This window comes from Myotis nattereri (assembly GCF_964212035.1).
Source record: "Myotis nattereri genome assembly, chromosome: 9".
Taxonomy (NCBI): Eukaryota; Metazoa; Chordata; class Mammalia; order Chiroptera; family Vespertilionidae; genus Myotis; species Myotis nattereri.
This window is the reverse complement of record NC_138084.1, coordinates 13,095,395-13,115,846: the sequence shown is the minus strand read 5'-3', so window position 1 is coordinate 13,115,846 and position 20,452 is coordinate 13,095,395. Positions and strand designations below refer to the sequence as shown.

The 20,452-nt window shown below is 38.7% G+C and overlaps 1 protein-coding gene across 3 annotated transcripts in view; it reads left to right on the top strand.

Moving 5' to 3' along the window:
- LRRC4C (leucine rich repeat containing 4C) overlaps window positions 1-20,452 on the top strand; it is a 988,415-nt gene that overhangs the window by 192,571 nt on the left and 775,392 nt on the right. The window contains exon 2 of one of the 3 annotated variants that reach the window (XM_081099067.1): window positions 17,079-17,561. The exons of 1 other annotated variant lie outside the window; for it this stretch is intronic. The gene's annotated coding sequence lies outside the window, so the exon portion shown is untranslated. The remainder of the gene's footprint in view (window positions 1-17,078; window positions 17,562-20,452) is intronic. One more of the 3 variants, XM_081099066.1, reaches the window with a different exon arrangement.

Here is a 20,452-nt window from a genome sequence, read left to right as displayed (position 1 = left end):
ACTGTTGTCTTTATTGCCTAACGTCATTCTTAACAACTTTGATAAAACATTATTTTTTTTTATTTTTTTTTATTGCTAAAAGTATTACAAAGGGTATTACATATGTGTCCTTTTTTTCCCCCGCCCTTAACAATCCCCTGGCTGCCCCTACCCTCCAGTGTCTTATGTCCATTGGTTATGCTTATATGCATGCATACAAGTCCTTCGATTGATCTCTTACCCCCATCCCTCCTGCCCCCCAACCCTCCCCGGCCTTCCCGCTGCAGTTTGACAATCTGTTTGAGGCAGCTCTGCCTCTGTATCTATTATTGTTCATAAGTTTATAGTGGTCTCTATTATCCATGAATGATTGAGATCATGTGGTATTTTTCCTTCATTGACTGGCTTATTTCACTTAGCATAATGCTCTCCAGCTCCATCCATGCCGTTGCAAATGGTAAGAGCTCCTTCTTTTTTACAGCAGCATAGTATTCCATTGATAAAACATTATTAATTTTATCCCCACTTTGTAGAATAGAAATCTGAAGGATAAGAAAGTGAAATAAGCTGTGTAAAGTCTCAGAACTAGAAGGAGGAAGAAAGAGGTTTTAAGTTAGGCAGTATGATTCTTTTAACCACACTGATTCAACTGAGGGTAGAGGGAGCTGTGAGAAATCAATGAGACTATGTAGGCACACTTCTTGCCCTGTTTTAGTGCTTAATAAATGCTAAATATCGTTGTTGATGAAGTTCAGAGGTCCCATTATCCTTCCTTTCCAATCAAAATTTAGCAGACGGATAGAACTGTTACTACTTAGGAAGCAAAATGGAGAAATTTAAGGCCATTATCTAAGACGTTTAGCTAAGAATAACCAAATCCAAACCTGAAAGAAAAGTTTTGTCATTCAGACAGTTTCAGACCATTTCCTTTGCTGCTTTCTTGAACATGATAAAATTGCTAGTTTCATTCATTATCATGTGCTTTCGGGTTCAAAACTGCATTCAAAATCTTGACTGTCATTTTGGCATCAGAAGCTGTGGCTTCAATCTCCTCTTTGCTTCACTTCCTTTGTCTTCATCAGAAAGAGCTGCTACTTGCTAAAATTTTAGAAAGATGTTCCCACAACCAATAAAATGGGATTCTATTTCTGTTACTCCTGGCACGCAGGATATCGCATGCTTGTCTATTTATTTATACCTGAGTCTACAAATGTTTAGTTAAGTAAGGACATCACCTGTTTGACACTGTAAGTCCTCTTTTCCTTTTCCTTTTTTTTTTTTTGCTTTCTTTTAAAACATAATACAGGAGAAAGAAGGGTTTCTTGAAAATAGCATACTGACATGAAATACAGGCCACTGAACTCTTAAAATCACCCAATTTTGTCCTATTAGTGGAACTATCCATTGTCTTCTCATACCCTGACTATAAACTGAGTGATTCTAATTAAATAGGGTCCCCTTTAGCTTGGCAAGTAGACACATTTATAGGAGCCATTGTTTAATAGAGAACAATCTGGAGCTGTACTAGGAAATGTGATGTTGAACCCTGGAATTTGTTATACCATTTCATCGTCAATCATGTAAAATTCCTGTGTCTTGATATCCTCCATTATAACATAGACGCATAACGCGTACCTCATAGGGTTGTTATGTGGCGGAAACATTAGATATGTAAATCATTAAAATTCAAGCCTAAATGTCAGCAGACCAGCACTGATAAAGCAGCTCTCCAAATTCTTTCAGAAATCCTGTCTCTTTCTGGCTCACTGCTCCATCATCTCGAGGCTGTTTTTCCAATCCTTCTGCTCCTAAGATGGTTGCAAGAACTCCAGCCATCACACCCACCACCAGGCAGCATGATGTACAAAGGTTAAGAAAGACAGGTTCCCGCTGACGTTCAAGGCAATTTCATAGATGGTACATGCATCTGATAACTTAGTCATATAGCCACACATAGCAAGGAGTGAGGTGCGGTGAGCGGGGGGGGGGGGGGGGGGTAGGGGGGGGGGAGTGGGGGGGGCGGTGAGGGGGGTAGCATTTACTTGGGCAGCAAAGGCCCTTGCTAAAAATTAGACTTCTTAGAACTGAGGAAGAAAAATATTGAGAGTGAGACTGTCTGCTGCAAATGGCGGTTACGCCTATGATTTTATCCTTTAACTTGAACTAAAAAAAGGTGAAAATCTGTACTGAAATGTGTTTCTATTCCAATAGAAATGTGTTTCTATTCCAATGCTTAAACCTTTACTGAAATGTGTTTCTATCCAATGCTTTCTCTTTTACCTTAAACAAGATAATGGATGTGGAAACCCTTAAAAGGAATAAAATGACTAAATAATTATAAAGAGGGATGTTTGTATTTCCGTCTTTTATAGTGAGTAGCTTTGTAAGTGCCTGTGTATCAGGATATTAAAGAATCACTGAATCTTGAGCTAAAGGATAATTAAAGATAAGAGGGTCAGGGATGTTTAGGAAACACAGCTAAGCAGAACATCAAAGGGAGTTAGCAAAAACTTTGATGATTGAAAGTGGGCACTTTTTGACACCAGCATAGAGTCATAGTTTTGGGCAGAATATGCTTTTATTTTCGGAAGACATAAATGGCTATATTTTGTTCTTTCACAACACTGGTCATTAAACTCATTCAGTATTGTAAATATGAAAAAACTAAGCTATTTAGCTGTGTATGTAATGAAAAATAGCATTAAGTAACTTCAACAAATTGATAATTTACAAATATATATTTGAAGATTTGCAGAATAGCATGGGATATGCCAGGTATAGTTTGCTCCCGTACTTGAAATTGGCATGCTAAATAACAGCAGTGTGTCCCAATACTTCATCTATAAAATAAGACTAATAGTAAAGTGCTGCCTTCCAAGGTGATTTTATGGTCAAGGAGAAAGTAATAGGAATTAGATACATAAATACACAGATGCATAGATAAATAGATAAATATAGATGACAGATAAATGATAGATATATGATAAATTGATAGATATAGCCTTAGCACCTTGTACATGATTAAAAGATTACTTATATGATGCTTAATCACTGGTAATTCCTATTATTTTACTTTTCACTCTATGTTGACTCATGAGTATTCAGGATATCTGAGTTCTTAACAGATGATGTATCTCACCTTTCAGATTTTTCTTCATTTCATAGGTGCTTTATATCTCTTGCATTCCTTGGACTTTCCTCTAAGGACTGCTAGGCTGACCCAGTGCACACCTCTATAATATACTGGGATGATTCTCTCATGAACATTTTCAAAGGAAAGAGAAAAAAATATGTTAGAAAGTACATGAAAAATTTAGACTTGTGCCGGGAGCCAGTCCATGCTTGCTGTTTCAAGGGACCTGGCATATATGGCATACTGTTCTTAATATGTTTGCTCACCTTCTTGGCACTATGTGCTTTAACCAAGGTCTCCTCTCTGAGAAAGATTGTTTCCCCAGGTAGGGATTTTCCCCTGAAGTTAGGGAGGGAATAAAACCCCTCAACTAAGTGCCAGGCGGGTAATTAATCACTTTAACTACGAACAATCATGCTTAAGCTACATAATCTTTACTCCCTGGAATGGAGATAAGAAACGCCCTAACTTTTGAAATAGAGATTGATAGGATTGGAATCAACTGGTATAAATACAGATGTAAGAATACAGAACCAAGAGAGACAGAACCTAGGCACAGAACCTACACAGAAGGTTCTCTAGAGACAGAAGAACTTCGCTGGAGAGAACATGGCAAAAGATCCTGGACAGAAACTGGCCTCAGAACCTAGAGACAGAACCTAGTGAGAGAACATGGCAAAAGATCCTGGACTGAACCTGACTACAGAAATTGGCAAGAGAACCTGACTAGAACCTGGTGACTGAACCTGGCTGGAGAACCTACAGAACCTGGCAATAGAACCAGGCAAGAGAACCCAACCATGCTGATCAACTGAATGCTGCCTCCATGTCATTCCTTCTTCGCCGACTCCGTCCACGCCTTTGGGAACCCCTGGACCTGCTGGGGTTGGACCCCGGCATCTGGCGCCCGAACAGGGACCCCTAGGTAAGCGCCCCACACTCGGGACGGATCGGACTCCACCGTAGGAATAGGGTGGATAGTCTTTGCCGTCTCCGTCCACACCTTTGGGAACTCCTGGAACAGGATTCCCCTAGGTAAGCCCCCCCGCACCCCATTGAGAACCCCACACTTGGGACGGATAGGACTCCACCAGGGTACTGTAGACCCCCCTACAGAGGATAAGTAGGGTAAGAAGGTGGATAGTACAGAACTCGGATTGAGAAGATGTGCCATACTGAGTCCAAAGAAAGAAGACTCTGTATTGATTCTTAGATTGAGAAGATGTGCCATACTGAGTCCAAAGAAAGAAGACTCTGTATTGATTCTTAGATTGAGAAGATGTGCCATACTGAGTCCAAAGAAAGAAGACTCTGTATTGATCTTTTAACACATATGCTTGCTAGCAGAGGAATTAAGGTTACTCCCAGTCAGACAGAACGTTTTATACAAGAAGTATGTCCATGCTCTTCTGAGGAAGGAAAGGTAAATGTAAAGGCATGGGAGGAGGTAGGCCCACGGAGCCTTATCCTTAACCCCACTGCAGCCTTTCCACCCTGGGAAAGTGCAGGATTGGCAAGCTCTCCCTGGGGTGATAGATCAGGACTCAGGTAATAGCGGAAAGCGCCAATCCTACTCTTAAAATGGATACAAGAGAGCATTTTGGGTTTTTCTTTTTAATGCCTGCTTTTAAAAAATAAAAAAGGGGGAATTTGCCGGGAGCCGGTCCATGCTTGCTGTTTCAAGGGACCTGGCATATATGGCATACTGTTCTTAATATGTTTGCTCACCTTCTTGGCACTATGTGTTTTAACCAAGGTCTCCTCTCTGAGAAAGATTGTTTCCCCAGGTAGGGATTTTTCCCTGAAGTTAGGGAGGGAATAAAACCCCTCAACTAAGTGCCAGGCGGGTAATTAATCACTTTAACTACGAACAATCATGCTTAAGCTACATAATCTTTACTCCCTGGAATGGAGATAAGAAACGCCCTAACCTTTGTAATAGAGATTGATAGGATTGAATCAACTGGTATAAATACAGATGTAACAAGACAGCAGGAGACAGAACTAAGGAGACAGAACCTAGGCACAGAACCTACACAGAACGTTCTCTAGAGACAGAAGAACTTCGCTGGAGAGAACATGGCAAAAGATCCTGGACAGAAACTGGCCTCAGAACCTAGAGACAGAACCTAGCGAGAGAACATGGCAAAAGATCCTGGACTGAACCTGACTACAGAAATTGGCAAGAGAACCTGACTAGAACCTGGTGACTGAACCTGGCTGGAGAACCTGGACAGAACCTGGCTGGAGAACCTAGCGAGGGAACATGGCTACAGAACCTGGCTGGAGAACCTGGAGAACCTAGCAAGAGAACATGGACACAGAACCTGGCTGGAGATCCTAACCAGAACCTCTCTGGAGATCCAGACCAGAACTTGGCTGGAGATCCTGGCTGGAGATCCTGGCTAGGCTGCTGATCAACTGAACGCTGTCTCCGTGTCATTCCTTCTTCGCCGACTCCGTCCACACCTTTGGGGACCCCTGGACCCGCTGGGGCTGGACCCCGGCAACTTGGCCTAAAATAGTGGTTGTACCTTGGAGATAATAATTCAATATCTAAGGTTATAGGTATGAATAAAGAAAAAATCAAAACTGGAAAATCAAGGTGGTGTCTTTATTTTTATTCTAGTACTGTACCAACCTAAAAGTGCCATAATCTTAGATGGATGGCTTGGAAAAGGCAAAGTACTACATTTTAGAGGGTTAAATCAGCATGGTTCCTCCTGAGAATGATTCGGAAACTGTGCCATTAATGTAGCAGAACTAAAACAGAAGTTCACTGGGGTATTCATTTGGAATACTTGGGGAATTCCTACTTGAAGTGAAGAGTCTCACTCTCTCTGTCACTGACTGTGGCCACACAGAGCACAACTGAGAACCAGGGACCATTGCTTCCTGAGGAAAAGTCCTCTCTACAGACCAGGAGGAAGGTAGGAAGGAGAGAAACAAAGTTGGGGTCAAACCTATCTGAGTCCTTCCCAAAGAAAACTGATGACTTTCTAAAAAGTCTAATCAACCATCATCACCATTTTCATGATCACCCTCTGGAATGATAAATCAGGTGTTGGCTCCAGAGCTGCTTACCTTTTCTGTCCTGTCTTCATTGGTGATCCTGCCATCATTTCTGGTCTTTAAATTCCTGAGGACACCCCACTGCTTTGTTGGTAGTCTTTGAATACAGGATGGGGGGGGGGGAGTAGATTTACAGCTGTAAGTATGTGAAACACATCAGTTTATTCTTGTATTTATTATTTTATCACTTTCCCTATGAAGACTGTAAACCTACTTTTGCCCCACCCTGTATTATACCTCTCTTGCGTTCTTACTGCTCTCTCATAGGCATCTGCTTTAGGCCTGTCCACATCCTTCAACTCAATCAGCATTTTCTACACTCAGCGTGTCACATGGTCACATTTAACAACAACCTTGTTGGAAAGTGTTACCTGCTTCTACAATCGATCCATCATTATGGGGAACATGTCTTGGATGATTTGAACACTGGAATAAGATGAGTCCTTGAGAAGATTTTATTCCTCCTAGGTAGCTGCACAAATCTACTAAAAATTAAATAGGAATTTAAAGAATGCTTTACTTTGGGAAAAATTAATTCTCCCATACACTTTCTCATTTTAAAGAGACATTCAACATTTTAAGATGCTTGGGAGAACCACTAACCCCACTTAGCAGTTTCAAAAGTAAGTTACACAAATGGTAATTTACCATCTCTTGGAAAGTGAAGTCATCATACAACCTGGGAAAAGACCAGGTCTCATGACTTCTAGACCATGGCTCTCCACAGCAACACAGTGGCTCCTTTAAGCTTCCCTGTCAATGGTTGTAGAACAGTGCATATATATTTTTCAGACTATTTCCAATCTAAAGAGAATAAAGTTCCATGTAATGGAGCTGGTATCTCAAAGACTTAAATATTTTTTTGGTGTGTTTTCCCCTCCCAGTTTAATGAAAGTGTTCTCCTGGGGCAACCATACCATGCACGTCCTAAAAATTTCTTACACTCGCTCCCATTAAAGCAAAATGCCATTCATCCCAGTTACTCACTAGGAGATTCTCCCCATGCGGAGTCCTCCATGACCTCTGCTAGTCTCAGGAATCCATTTATGCCAAACAGTGGCTTCAAGAAACTTATTTTGGCTTCTAATGCTAGTTTTCCCCAGAAGTGAAAAGAAAGCCTTGCTTAGTGCAGATTTTCATATATATACATAAATCAGAGTGCTTTTAAAAACAGTATTCCATTACACAATTAGAATAATAGCCTCTTTCTCTTTATTGCTCTTCTTTAATATTTACAGAAAAGAAAGCATTCCCTCGGTAATCAGTTGTTGTTTTTCTTATGCTGTATGTTTCTGATTGATTTTTCTTACATTTTGGTATACTCATGAATTTTATCATTGCGATAAGAACTGTCTGCTTTTCTCTGATTTCTTTCTATTTTCTCCAAAGCATGGCATCAAGAATTAGATGCAGTAATGCTGGGGGATAGCTGCCATTACCTGACGTCCTTCAGACATCCGAAGCCGCATAACCTGCACATCTCATGATACACAAAAACCCACGCTTTCCATTTTTCTCTTTTGATTGTGAAGACAAAAGACTGAGTTCAAGGACTTTCTATTGTAGCTGGATTGAATGTTTATAGTCTAAGCCTTGACACTTGCTTTTTTAAAATAAATATCTTCCCTTTATTAACATAAAGGAGTATTAAATACAAAACACACAAAAAAACTTATGATGTTAGAGCTCATGTCATCATGAAAAGAAGAAGAAATAAATTATATAAGCTAATTGTAATTTAAATGATGAGAACAATTAAAAGAGTTAATAGAATGGAATATAGGATATGTACATGCAGTGTTATATAGGATGTCCAAGTAAGATGGTGAGATTTGAGGTAGGTGAGACAGGAAGCCTTATTTCTACTTGGGAGGAAAGATTCCAGGTCTAAGGGATAATAACCAGTTCAAAGGCCCTGTGTTGAAAGCACTGAAAGCAAAGCCATTGTGGTTGAAATGGAGTATGAGAGACTAGGAGAAAGATGGGATGTTTGGTGAGTCATCTTAGACTATTAACAATATTGTACAAGTGCTCTAAGTAAAATAGGGAAACCCTGAAGTCTTTTGATGGACAGTAAAACCTTTTGTAGGATGGCCCACAAGGTTGAGGGGAAATAAACTCGCTGAGCCTAATCTTCTATAATAATAAAAGCATTATATGCTAATTAGATTGGATGTCCTTCCAGGACAAAGCTGAGGCTGCAGCTGTGGCAGTGAGGGAGGGATGTAGGCAGCTGCCCCAGGTTGTGAAGGAGGGACCCAGGCAGTCATAGCTGTGAAGGCCTACTCTTGCACAAATTTTGTGCATTGGGACTTTAGTATCTATATAATGGGGAAGAGGCATTATGAGAAATAGAATTTTATCTCTGTAAATGACATTACAGGCTGAGATCATGCAATTCTAGTCTTCTGTTGAATAGCTAAGGAAATGACTTAGAGAAAAGATATGAGTTTTGCAAGATCATACAGTTAAGTGCTATCGTTTTGTTTGTTTTTATGCTCAATATTGGATCTTTATATTATACATAGTCATGGGGAGAAATTCAGTTCTGGGTATTGATTTTATTTGTTATGGCTGAACTGTCGTGGCATGATATTTCTGTTTCATATCTGTATTTTAATGTATGTCCAAAAGAGAAGTTAAAATAACAAATATTAGCTTTTGTTCCCTTAAGCAAAGGAGGCACTATACCTGGTAGCTAAAGTTTGTGTTGCTATTTTGCAGCTCAATTTTTAAATCTTGATGTCTAATCTATTAGTTGTATCGAAGGCAGGTAGCCTGACCTCTCCAAGGGTGAGTCTCCTAATCTGTAAAAATAGAGGTATTAATAGTAACACTCCTCTGAACTTGGAATGAATTAGTGCTCAACAATCTTATCTAAGTTTTTGATATATCATTTTAATTATTATTGGATACAGGTCAATTAAATAAACATTTGTTGGCATCTATGTGTTTCAGGCACTTAGACACAGACATGTGTAGATAGATGTTGTCTCTATTCTCAGCAGAGCCTAACCAGAAAAAAAGATGTCAAAACCCTAGAACCGTACTGCGCTAGCTGAAGTATATACAAAAGCTACAGGAAATTCATAGGCAGTGTGAAGAGAGAAGAGGAACATAATATGTATGTTAATGCATCTAATACACTGTTTAAAGTAAAGTAGAAATTAGACAAATTAGAGAGGTAGAAAAGTAGTGGTTTGTAATTTCTTAGTGGGAAGTGCTCTTTTGTTAAGAGAAAGAGTGACAGATGAGCTAAGCCGTAAGCCATGAAAGGCATTTATACATGGAATTGAGGAGGGATATTCAAGTGAGGAAGTGTATTGGCTTAGAGGAAAGAAAATAAAAGTCATAAAAAACCCAGTATTTTAATTAATAAAAATACGCATTTCCATGTCTCACTCCCAAATATTCTGACTCAGTCTGGATTTGGACTGATACCATTGTAATTAGCTAATTATTAATAACTAGTGGGTCTGTGCACGAATCCGTGCACAAGTAGCTCGCTGTCGCTTGCCTCAGCTGGCCGCCCGCCCACCGCCACACATAGCTCACTGCCCCGCCCTCCTGCTGATTGGTTGTCATATGACAGCATCCTGGCCAATTTGCATATTACCCTATTATAAGTATAGATAGGAAAGGAGAAAAGGAAGGCCAGACATTATAGACATGTCATTTGAGCAGCTTCACCAGGAACTGCAATTTTACACTCCCCAGGAAACCACCAGCCCATTCTCTGCAAAACACCTGGGAAAGGAGTCCAACAAAGGGGCGCTAGACACATGCCCAGTAAAGTTGAGGTGACATAGGGAAGTTACTGCCTGTGAGTCAAATCTGAGGACAGAGATTGTTGTCCAGAATTTGTAGAGCCACCGCAAGCCAGTGACAATATGGGGCTATATAATCCCCTAAACAAAGAAGATTGCTCTCTTGTGGCTCTTGGCTGTCTTGCATTTGTCAGTGTGGCCCACAGGCATGTGGACTCCACAGGCAATGGGCTGATGGACTGCCGTGGAAAACACAAACTAAACTAGTCTGATGCTGGATTGGGCTATGTCTGAGCGTGTCGAGAAAATTTCTTTTTTAGGATATTGTTAGAAGTCCAGTTCCACAAGCAACAGGTGGGGGCGTGGACCTCTCACCACTGGTAACAGGACCAAATAACATACTTTTTTTTTTTTTTAAATAACATACTTTTTAAACAAAGCATCACAATGACTGATACTGGTGATCCATGAAATACCATTTATGAAAAACTAAACTATAATCTAGAGTCCTTGAAGGGATTTTCTTTGAAAATCAAATTGTGAAGGTAGGTTGAGTTTGATTTGTGAGAGGCCTTCCAGCAGCTTTAACCAAAAGCTAATACTTAGGTAATTAACATTTTAAAAAGAGACATTGAAGTGATAATTAGTAGAGAAAAACATATTGAAAGCTCTGTTGACATTTTGCTAGAATGTAGAAATTTGAAAAAAAAAAATCACAGTGAGTCAGAGCTAACACCTTTCCTTCACACCATCAGCATGCCTCAAAATGGTAATTTTCCTCTGACACATTGAAGGTGCTTTTGTTTTTTGCAAGAAGATATTCTATCTCTCTGAACCTTATGTGTCATGTAGTAGTTGCTACGGTAACGAGTGTAAGGACTGTCATCCAGTTACCAAGTAAATAGTCTAGTAAGGCAGATATTATAGCTGACATGTAAATTAAGGCTGCCCTATCACTATAGGCTTTTCTATTCTGAATTCTCTTGCTTTCCATACTTAATAGGGGGCTTTTTCCCTTGCAACAATCTCAATTCCTTACCTAGTGGAGCATCATTTGAATGCACAATTGACAGTCCCTTTACTTACTTTAGTTTTACAGAACTTGGAATTGATTCCCCAATACCACTCTGAGCTGACAATAGTAAATAAGATGGTATATAAATTAACATGGTATATAAAAGCCAAATAAAAATTAATTTTTGTTAGTCGAGATAAGCAGATGGTAATTCCAAACTTTGTTTCAGTAATTATAACAGTTTGTAATTAATTTTCCAGATACTTTGGTTGGTACATAGATGAGTGAGTGCTTTGTGAGAAAGGAATTTTAATGTGGGGGGACTATGGCAATTTCAATATGGTAAATTTCAAATTTATGATTTCCTAATTTTAGTTGCTTACCAAGTCATAATGTACAACCTTCTAAACAAGTATAGAAATAAAATTTCACATAATCGTTTTTCTTCTTTGTGGTATCTGCAATTTCTAAGGTAAAATTTGTAATTACAAATATCAAAGAATAATAATAATGCATGTGGTGAATAAAATAAATGAAAGCCTTTCTGTGTTCTCAAATTTGAGTAGAGAGAAAGAACAAAACTTTTATTTAGTTCATTGTTTGTACAAAGGTAAAATAATATACAGCTATTGAAGATAAATTTAAAATATTGAGTTATCTAAAGAAATCATGTTACCCCTTAGTCCTGCCATTCAGAGAGAATCATTAACATTCTTGTGTTAATGATTCTACTTCTTAGGTTATTTGCCTGCATGATATCTCTTCTAGTAAGAGCAAAAAGATCTTCTGAAGACATTTGTTAAGTAAATGTCTAAAGGAAGAGCAGTTTAGAAATGATTTTTAAAAATTTAGCTTTTATTTCCAAGAGTCATTGTAAACATAGTCACTTGTTTTGACAGTTGTCCAGGAGATTATATTCCCTTCAGGTTAAATGCAGAGTTTTTGAAATTCAAACATAAGCTCATTCAATGAAGCCATTTATAATTGGCAGAAGTACTAACTTAACTAAACAGTAGCCTTGGGAAAATATATATGAACAGGCAGCCAATTCACAAAATTGCTAATTGCTCTTACTTAACTGTGTATCTTATTTGGCATTTTGCCTTTGTGCTGTGCATCTGTGTATACAATTAATCTCACGTCCTTCTAATCGTATTTAAACTTTAGCTCTGAGAATTACTCAAAAGTATAATTCACAAGTAAAATGTTTAATGTTTTTGTTATTTAAAGTATAAGTTGTAATGAAATATATCAAAGAACAAGGATATATACTGTCTGTTGGTAACTAAAACAATAAATATTATGTGTTCTACACTTATTCAGTCAACTAATGTGTCCGGATTGCAGGTGATGGCTTTAAACACAGAACTTTTGAGATATGGTTCCTATCTTAAAAACATGGTTCTCAGCCAGAAATGACTACCCTTGCCCCCCACTTGAACATTTGACAGTGTCTGGAGACATTTTTGGTTGTCATGTCTGGTGGGGGTTGGGTGCTCCTAATATCTAGTGGTTAGGTGTCAGGTTCACTGCTCAATATCCTGTAATGTGCAGGACAGTCCATACAACAATTACTAATTCAGTATGTCAATATCATTGAGGTTGAAAAACCCTGTCTTAAAATATTTAACAGTCTTAGGGCGGAAGGCAGGCAAGCTATTATATCAATGGAATTCAGATTATAGTAAGTACCAAAGATAGGTGTTTATTGTAAAGGTACAAAGGATGCCTACTTCCTCTGGAGAAGCCTGAGAGTTTTGAGGAAGTGATGGTGAGCTGAAAAGGGGAAGGAAGGACCAGGAGAAAACATTTCAGAGTGAGGCAATAGCTTGAGCAAAATCATGGAACCATCACACAGATGTGCTTAACTAAGCTGGAGTTCAAAGTGGTTAGTATGGAGCCCTGTGAAGAATAAATCTGGAACAGTCGTCAAAGATTCAATTATTAAGTTTCAGCTTTGCTAGTTTGGACTCTATCCTATTGGCAAGATAAATCCATTGGAAAGATTCATGGGATTGAAGAGCATGAATTCACTATTTAAAAACAAACAAACTGGTGAAAACTCTGGCAGCCAAAGAAAACTAGAATATAACAAAATGGTTAGAGGCATGGATGTCAATTTGGCTTCTTGGTGTCACTAGGTGTGGGGTTTGACAGTAGCTGCTGTATAATGGTGGCACTAAGGAGCCTGAATGGACGGAATTTGCGTCTCCACTGAATGTGGGGGGTGAGATAGTAAATGGGTATTTCAAAAATTTAGTTACCTGAAACTTTAGAAGAAAAGACAGATTCTCTGAAAATACTTCTACTTAATTGTCAAGTAGAGAAAAATAAGTTAGCTCTTAGATGTTAGAATATGTAGTTAGAGACATGATGGGAAAAAGAGAGTTGGCACCATGAGCTATGATGAGGAGATGGGGCATTCTTGGAAGTATTTGTAATTAAGATCATACAGAAGGATTCCATTTTTGCTGCAACTCAATTAAATTATGAATTACATGTAAAATACTTATCTAGAGTAATCAATAACCAAGGAAGGGGGCTCTGATTCCAGAGGGGAGAAAAACAAAACAATTTAAAGTGAGATCAATAATTAGAGGCCCTAAATCTCACCAAGTCATCAGAACTAGGAAACAGACCCTTGGTGTTGAGGTTGACATTTCAGAAACCTTGGAGGGGAGCCCAGGCCACAGGCTCCATCACAAGGAGGCCAGATATACTACCTGTGTGACGTTTGCCTGCTGTGCCCTTGAAAGTAGGGCTAGGGAAACAAGTTGAAAACATACATTGGTGTCCAATAAAACTGCTTTCTTATCCAGTACCTCTTAATTACTATGTAACTTGAGTAAATTTATACAATCTACTTAGGCTTTGCTCACTTAGTTTTTAAATATTTACTATATTATAACATTCCCAACCTTCGAGGTTCTTTTCTTTTTCTTTTAACAATGCAATGTGTATGGCACAGCACTTGGAGAAAATATTGTAACTGGAAATGAATAGACAATAGTAGCCTGATATTAAAGGAGAGGAGAGATTTTAAAAGGGGAAAGGAGGTAGCCAAAGGTTCAAATCACTGATGTTGACCATTGAGTTAACTCTTAGCATCTCACCGATGAAGTTTAGCTGAGCAGTTTGGGGAGATCTGTGAGAGCAGAAGACTCTGGCCACGAGTTTAAGAGGGAAAAGGACAGATAAGAAAATGCTCGCAGCATTGTTGGAAAGAAACGAGGAGGCAAGGAAAAATCACATATTTATTTATAGAAGCAAGAGAGAAAACAGGAGTTTTAAAAATGGGAGATGGCAAATGTGAACTATTTTAAGTAGTTTGGTTGTGGAGAAAAATGGGTCAGTGACTGGAGCTAGTTGTGTGTGTGTGTGTGTGTGTGTGTGTGTGTGTGTGTGTGTGTAAAGATTTTAGCATGTTACAGACTGAGAGGTCCAGTAGTAGCAAGTGGGGAGGTGAGAACATAGAAACAAAGGTAGAAGTCTGATGGATCAAGGTCCTAGAAGAGACAGGAGGGGTTGGAATCATTAACACAGATGGAAGAGTTGGCCTTAAGCAAGAGAATCACTTGTTTGGAGATTAGAAGGAAGTAGAATGTGGATGTTGTCAGTGATAACTGTCTACATGTGTGGGCAGGACATTGAGGGAGTTTATGACTCTTAGCTTGAAATTTGTTTGTGAAAGATCAGAGGCAATGTCCTCCACTGGGAAAGCATGTGTAATTTTTGTTATTTTCGCTTTTAGTGCTGGTGTGCTTCTTCCCCATCAAGAATGAGGACTCAGGCATTGACATGCTCCATGAGGGATGTTTCCTCTAATGAAAAAATTTTATTCAGGCCCGACTCGACTCTCCTTCTCTAAAGAAGGGTTTTGTATGTGAACAATCTTTGAGACTTCAAATCACCATACTCATTTGATAATTGTGAGAGATACTGACTAAGCCTTTTGGGAAACAAACAGGAACCAAAACTCCACATTTTCATGTGGAACAGAAACAGATTTCCAAGAATAGACTCATACAAGCTGTAGTCACAGTTGAATGCCATGTTTCCCTTACTGTGATGACATAAAATCATTAAACCAGTGCCTGTAGTAAAGCAGTCATGTCTGATCATAGAACTGCTCTGAGCCCATTCAAAGGAAATTGCATTTTAAATGACCCACAGAGAGCAATGTCCTCCTGAGGAGCAGGCATGGACTGAGGTTTGGCTTCCACAGTAATTTATTAAATGTCCTCCTTTGATATGGCTGCAGTACTCAAGCCCTTAGTTCTCAATGGTTGTGTCTAACGGGCTGGAGTACAGAGTACAGGTTCATTTCTGAACCATCTCTTCAATGTTTGAGTTTTCTGTATTTAAAGTAACAGAAAAAATATTAAAGTTTTTAATATCAAGACTCAACCCCATCCCTAAATCTCTCAAGGGTCTTTGTCTAGACTTGTCTTTACATCTCCTATGTCACAGAAGCAAAATTATGATTACCTATTATACGTCAGGCATGTTATCTCAGTTAATCCTCACAAAATCCATGAGTTAGGTATTATGGCCATGGATAAATGAGTACACTGCCATTGCAAGAATGAATTTAATCTTTCCAAGATCAATTGATTTAAATCCATGTCTGAATTTTTTTTTTTTTTAAAAAAGAGAGATACTTTGTCTGTAAGGCCAAAATAGACTTTCTATCATCCCACTAAAACTGGCCCTTGGGGCCTCATGTGGTGAGAGATGTAGATATAAGGCCAGTTAATCCCATGGAGATATAGAACCTGCCTCTCACCTCCCAAAAGGAGTGGTACAGGTGATACAGTAATTGGATATGGTAGAAGTGCTACTTGTGGGGAGGGGAGTGGTCAGATTTATAGGATTGGATTCTATCCAATATCCCCAAGAGAGCTTTATCAGTAGAGGAAATGGATGGTTCCCCCTGGACATGGCACATACCTTTTCTATGTCATATTATTCTCTTAATGTAATTAGTTCAATATATTTAAGATTCCCTGTTCTTTTTTTATATAATGAGCTTCTTACAAGTAATAAGTGAGTTGAGAAAACTCAAAACTAGGTCAAAGCGTGCACAGTAGGACTGATGAAAGAACATTCTTCTGGAGGCATTCACAATGCTAGAGATCTATGCTCTCCATTTTCCCATTGTACTTTGGAGCAGCAAACAGCAATCTAGCAAATCTAAGCATTGGATTCCAGGAAGATTTTAAGAAACTAATTAGGAAAGCAATAATTCCTTCCCTGGCATGAGTAAGAACTGGTATCCAACAACTAAGTGTATGACATAGTCTCAGCTCTAAGTCCTGATCTACCAACTTGACAACCATCCTTGAGAGAACGCAAGCCTCTTTTCTGACAAGATACATGCGCTGGTTAGAAAGCCTTATCCAAATCTTTGCCATACTTGAACATGGTTGAATCTGATACCTCAGGATTGATCACTTAAAACTTTTGCAGTAGCTGACTTCCACATGATCTGCAAGAGACTAGCTCCTTTTTTGGGAGACTGGCATTAGGGGATAAGTTTGATAAACCAAATCTTCTCATATTAGCTTGGTCTTTTTATGTCATCATGGTGCTTAGTACAGTGTATTGCAATACTTAACTGAAGGAAGTAATGCATAGAGGAATGAATGAATGGATGAATGAATGAAGTGAGTGAATGTGTAGGGAAAAATTGTAGTCAGTTGGGTTTTCTTTTTCTCACACCACTCCTCCATTAGGTTCCTTCTTGAGAGATGCAAACAGAAGACGCTAATTAGAAGTCTATTTCCCAGCTGAAATCTAACTCGCTTCTCTATGATAAATCCCTCTTCTCTTTGATCTGAAACCCAGACTCACTCAGTCTTCAAATAATCCCTACCACATCAACAATGGAGCCACAGACTATAGAGTAAGGGCTCTCTATGCCTCTTAATGAAAACCCTCCAGTATATTTCTTAGTTTCTTTTGAGATATGATAAAAATCTCTCTATTTGTACTAAAAAATCCCCTGGACTTAAATCTTAAGTTTTAGTAATACTTAGTGTTTTTAAATGTTTCACAATCTTCAGGTATTGTGACAAACACTTGACCTAGTTATCTCATTTAATCTTCACAGAAACCAATGAAGTGTTTACTGTCATTATCCCTATTTGATGAAGAGGATACTGAGGCTCACAGAGAATTAATACTTTGTCCGAGATCATCTAATGTTAAGTAATCAAGAGTGAATGACCTGAAAGCACGCACACCAGCTGGGACCAGCCTGTCATTGAGGGGGAAACTTACAGAGTCAGAGCAATAGCAGGTGAGCAATCTTCTTAATGGTAATTGCCCAGTGAATTGGTGAGCAAGATATATGACTTGAGAGGAGCCCAAGTCTTGAGCTGTTGGACTAATAAGCAGCCTGGTTGGGGTTAAACCAGCCCTTCCTCTAGGATGGCTTAGAGCTGAGGTCCAAACTCTGTGGTGACAGTTCTGTGATGTAGCAGAATTCTAGCTTCCAGCCCTGATCTTCAACCTCAGCACTTAAAACTGAGACATCTCCAGCCCATCCCTAGCTGTGATCAGAGTCCAGGACCTGAGCTTTGTTTTTATAGAGGTATGTTGTTGCAGATTCTTGACCTTCATCTCTGTTCTGTCTCATCAGCATTCTACTAGGGTGTGTGCCTTCAGTACTCGGTTGTTGGCTGTTTCCATACTTCTGGTTTTAATAGCCAAAACATCATGTTCTTTGAGGGGTAGGGAAGTAGTAACTGTCTCTCTGGGAAGCCAACCTACTGGGTATCCAGATTAGGCAAATTAATCCTTGCCTATCACCTAGCTATTAAGCAGTCAAAACTTTATTTATGTACTGCAAGTTGATGCTGGAATCTTTCCAGTGTTAAATTATTTGCAGTAACAACTTGATATAATTATCAATATGTGCATTCTAAGTAGCATTTATAGTCTGCAGTACCTACTTTTCCTACCATATAATATTATCTTGTGGTTCCTAGTTTACCATTTGAAATACTTATGTACTATTCACCTGTTTCTAATCCCTATAACTCACCATTTTGGTACTTTATGCTTCATTAGCCATCTAAAGAGGATATGTTGTTGAACATAGAATTGATAAGTTTATTCACTGGGTTGTGTGTTTGGGGGTAGACAATGGGGAGATTCTAAGAGGTAGAGTTCCTTAGAAGAAAAACTAAGTCCGAAAGCAGAGTTTGTGGCTTTTGTGCTATGTATGCATATTTGCAGGAGGTTGTAAACTAGTACTAATGGGGTTAGGAACTTGTTTCTGTGTCAGTTGGATTATTTATCTTGAATTCTATTTGTTTATGTCAAAATGACTCATTTCATTTTTTCCAATACTTCTCATTTTATTTTATAAATTAATTCATAAACTTTATAAATATAAAATGTCTATGAACTAATAGAAACTATTAGTAATTTAATACTGTAATGTCTTTATCACCAAATATAAGATTCATGAGGTTTGATCTCTTTTGTTGATTGCTGTATATACATCGTCCATAGATATTAGATAAAGCAAAGTTGTTGCTCAGTGAATATTTATTGTTCAAATAAGTAATGAATGACTCTTTTGCTTTGAAAATTAATTATGAAATCAATTAAATTTTCTTGTAACATTAAGGTTTTGGTTATGTTTATTACATTAGAGGGAAAAAGAATGATGATTTTTATACTAAGAATTACTTATGTATGAATATAATAAGATGGGAAAATTTATCATTTGCCCTTATTTTACTATATCCAAAACACTTGGTTTTCAATGAGAAGGATCAATATTTAAAATGTATATATATATATTCCTGTGATTAAAAGTACTTTCAACTCTGTGGAAATGTATATATAAGTGTGTGTATAAATGGCAAGAGTAGTTAATGATTATAAAAATATATTCATATCCAGTGATCAGGCACTGTTTTGGATATATAATTGTCCCCCCACAATAACCATAACAAATAAAAAAGATAATTTTAAATAGTAGGGACCAAATAAATCTCTGCTTGCACAGCTCTCTTTTATAAGCAGTTCTATTATATTAGTGGCCAGGTGCAGGGATTCGTGCACATTGAAAGGAATCAGGCTCCCTCCTCTCTGGTTCTGGGTGCATCACCTGGCAGCTCCTGCTTTGAGCGTCTTTCCCCTGGTGGTCAGTGTGTGTCATATGTACTGGCCAGTTGGATGGTCACTTAGCCTTTTATATATATAGACTAGAGTCCCGGTGCACAACATTCGTGCACTGGGAGATGTGGGGGTCCCTCAGCCTGACCTTCACCCTCTCCAATCTGGGAGTTACTGTCTGTCTTTGCAATCACATGAGAGAATTGTCTGAGACCCCAACTCAGTTTGGTTTGATGCTCACAGAATAATTGAGGCATTTTTTTTCTTTGCTTTGTTGGTGGAGATTTCCTGGAAGTTTTAGGATATCTTTCCTTTAATTTTTCCTAGACACTCTGATTTTACTTATGTCTCTCACCTCTGCTTTCCCTCCATCCCCCACCACAACAGTAACTTGCTCCAGGTTCACTTTGCTCTAGTGTCTAGTAGATCCGTCTTCCACCAGAACTATGATTCCCAGCATTCCTGGTGCTCTCTGCACTCTGGGCTTCCACTTCCACTTCCACTGGGAGCGACCTAGGGAGCCACGTCTCCCCAAGCCACCGGCTCTCCCACTCTGCTCTCCAACAGCTACTTGCAGGGAGCGACCGAGGGAGCCACATCCACCCAAGCCATCAGCACTCATGCTCTGCTCTCCACCTGGTGTCTGTGTATGCAAATTAACCCACCATCTTTGTTGGGTTAATTTGCATACTCACTCCTGATTGGCTGCTGAGTGTAGTGGAGGGATGGTCAATTTACATGTTTCTCTTTTATTATATAAGGTTTATTTAAGAAGGTGAAGTCTTATTGACTAGTTTTGTGCATTTGAAAAGGTTACTTCATCTTTCTGGGACTTGTTTTTCCCATTGACAGAAAGAAAATAACAGTACTGACCTTATAATTTTGTTGTGAAGAATTAGTGAGATAGTGCATGTAAAGCTTGTAGAGTCAGTGCCTGATATAATGTAAGCACTCAATAAATATTATCATTACTGTTATTTTCACGTCTTAATGAATAAACCATCACTTTTTCTAGGCAACTTATGCAAGTCAGGAATATCATGATCCCTGATTTTGGCTCCAGTGTTTCGTCATTTTATAGAGAGTCTTTAATACTCTACAGTTACCTCTTAATGAAAATCCAGGTCATAACACACCAAAATATATATACATAGCACCTGTTATGTCTTACTGAAATTGGGTTTCCTAGGACCCCTCTAGTCCTCCTTGAAATGCCCTTGACTCTTTAAATGTCCTGCTTTCCTGTGTTGTATATTTTTAAACTGGGACTAACCCAATTCTGGCAATGGTGGCAGATGAGAAACACTCTCTGACTGCGCCTCTAAAACTTCATGTCGCCCAACTCTACATACA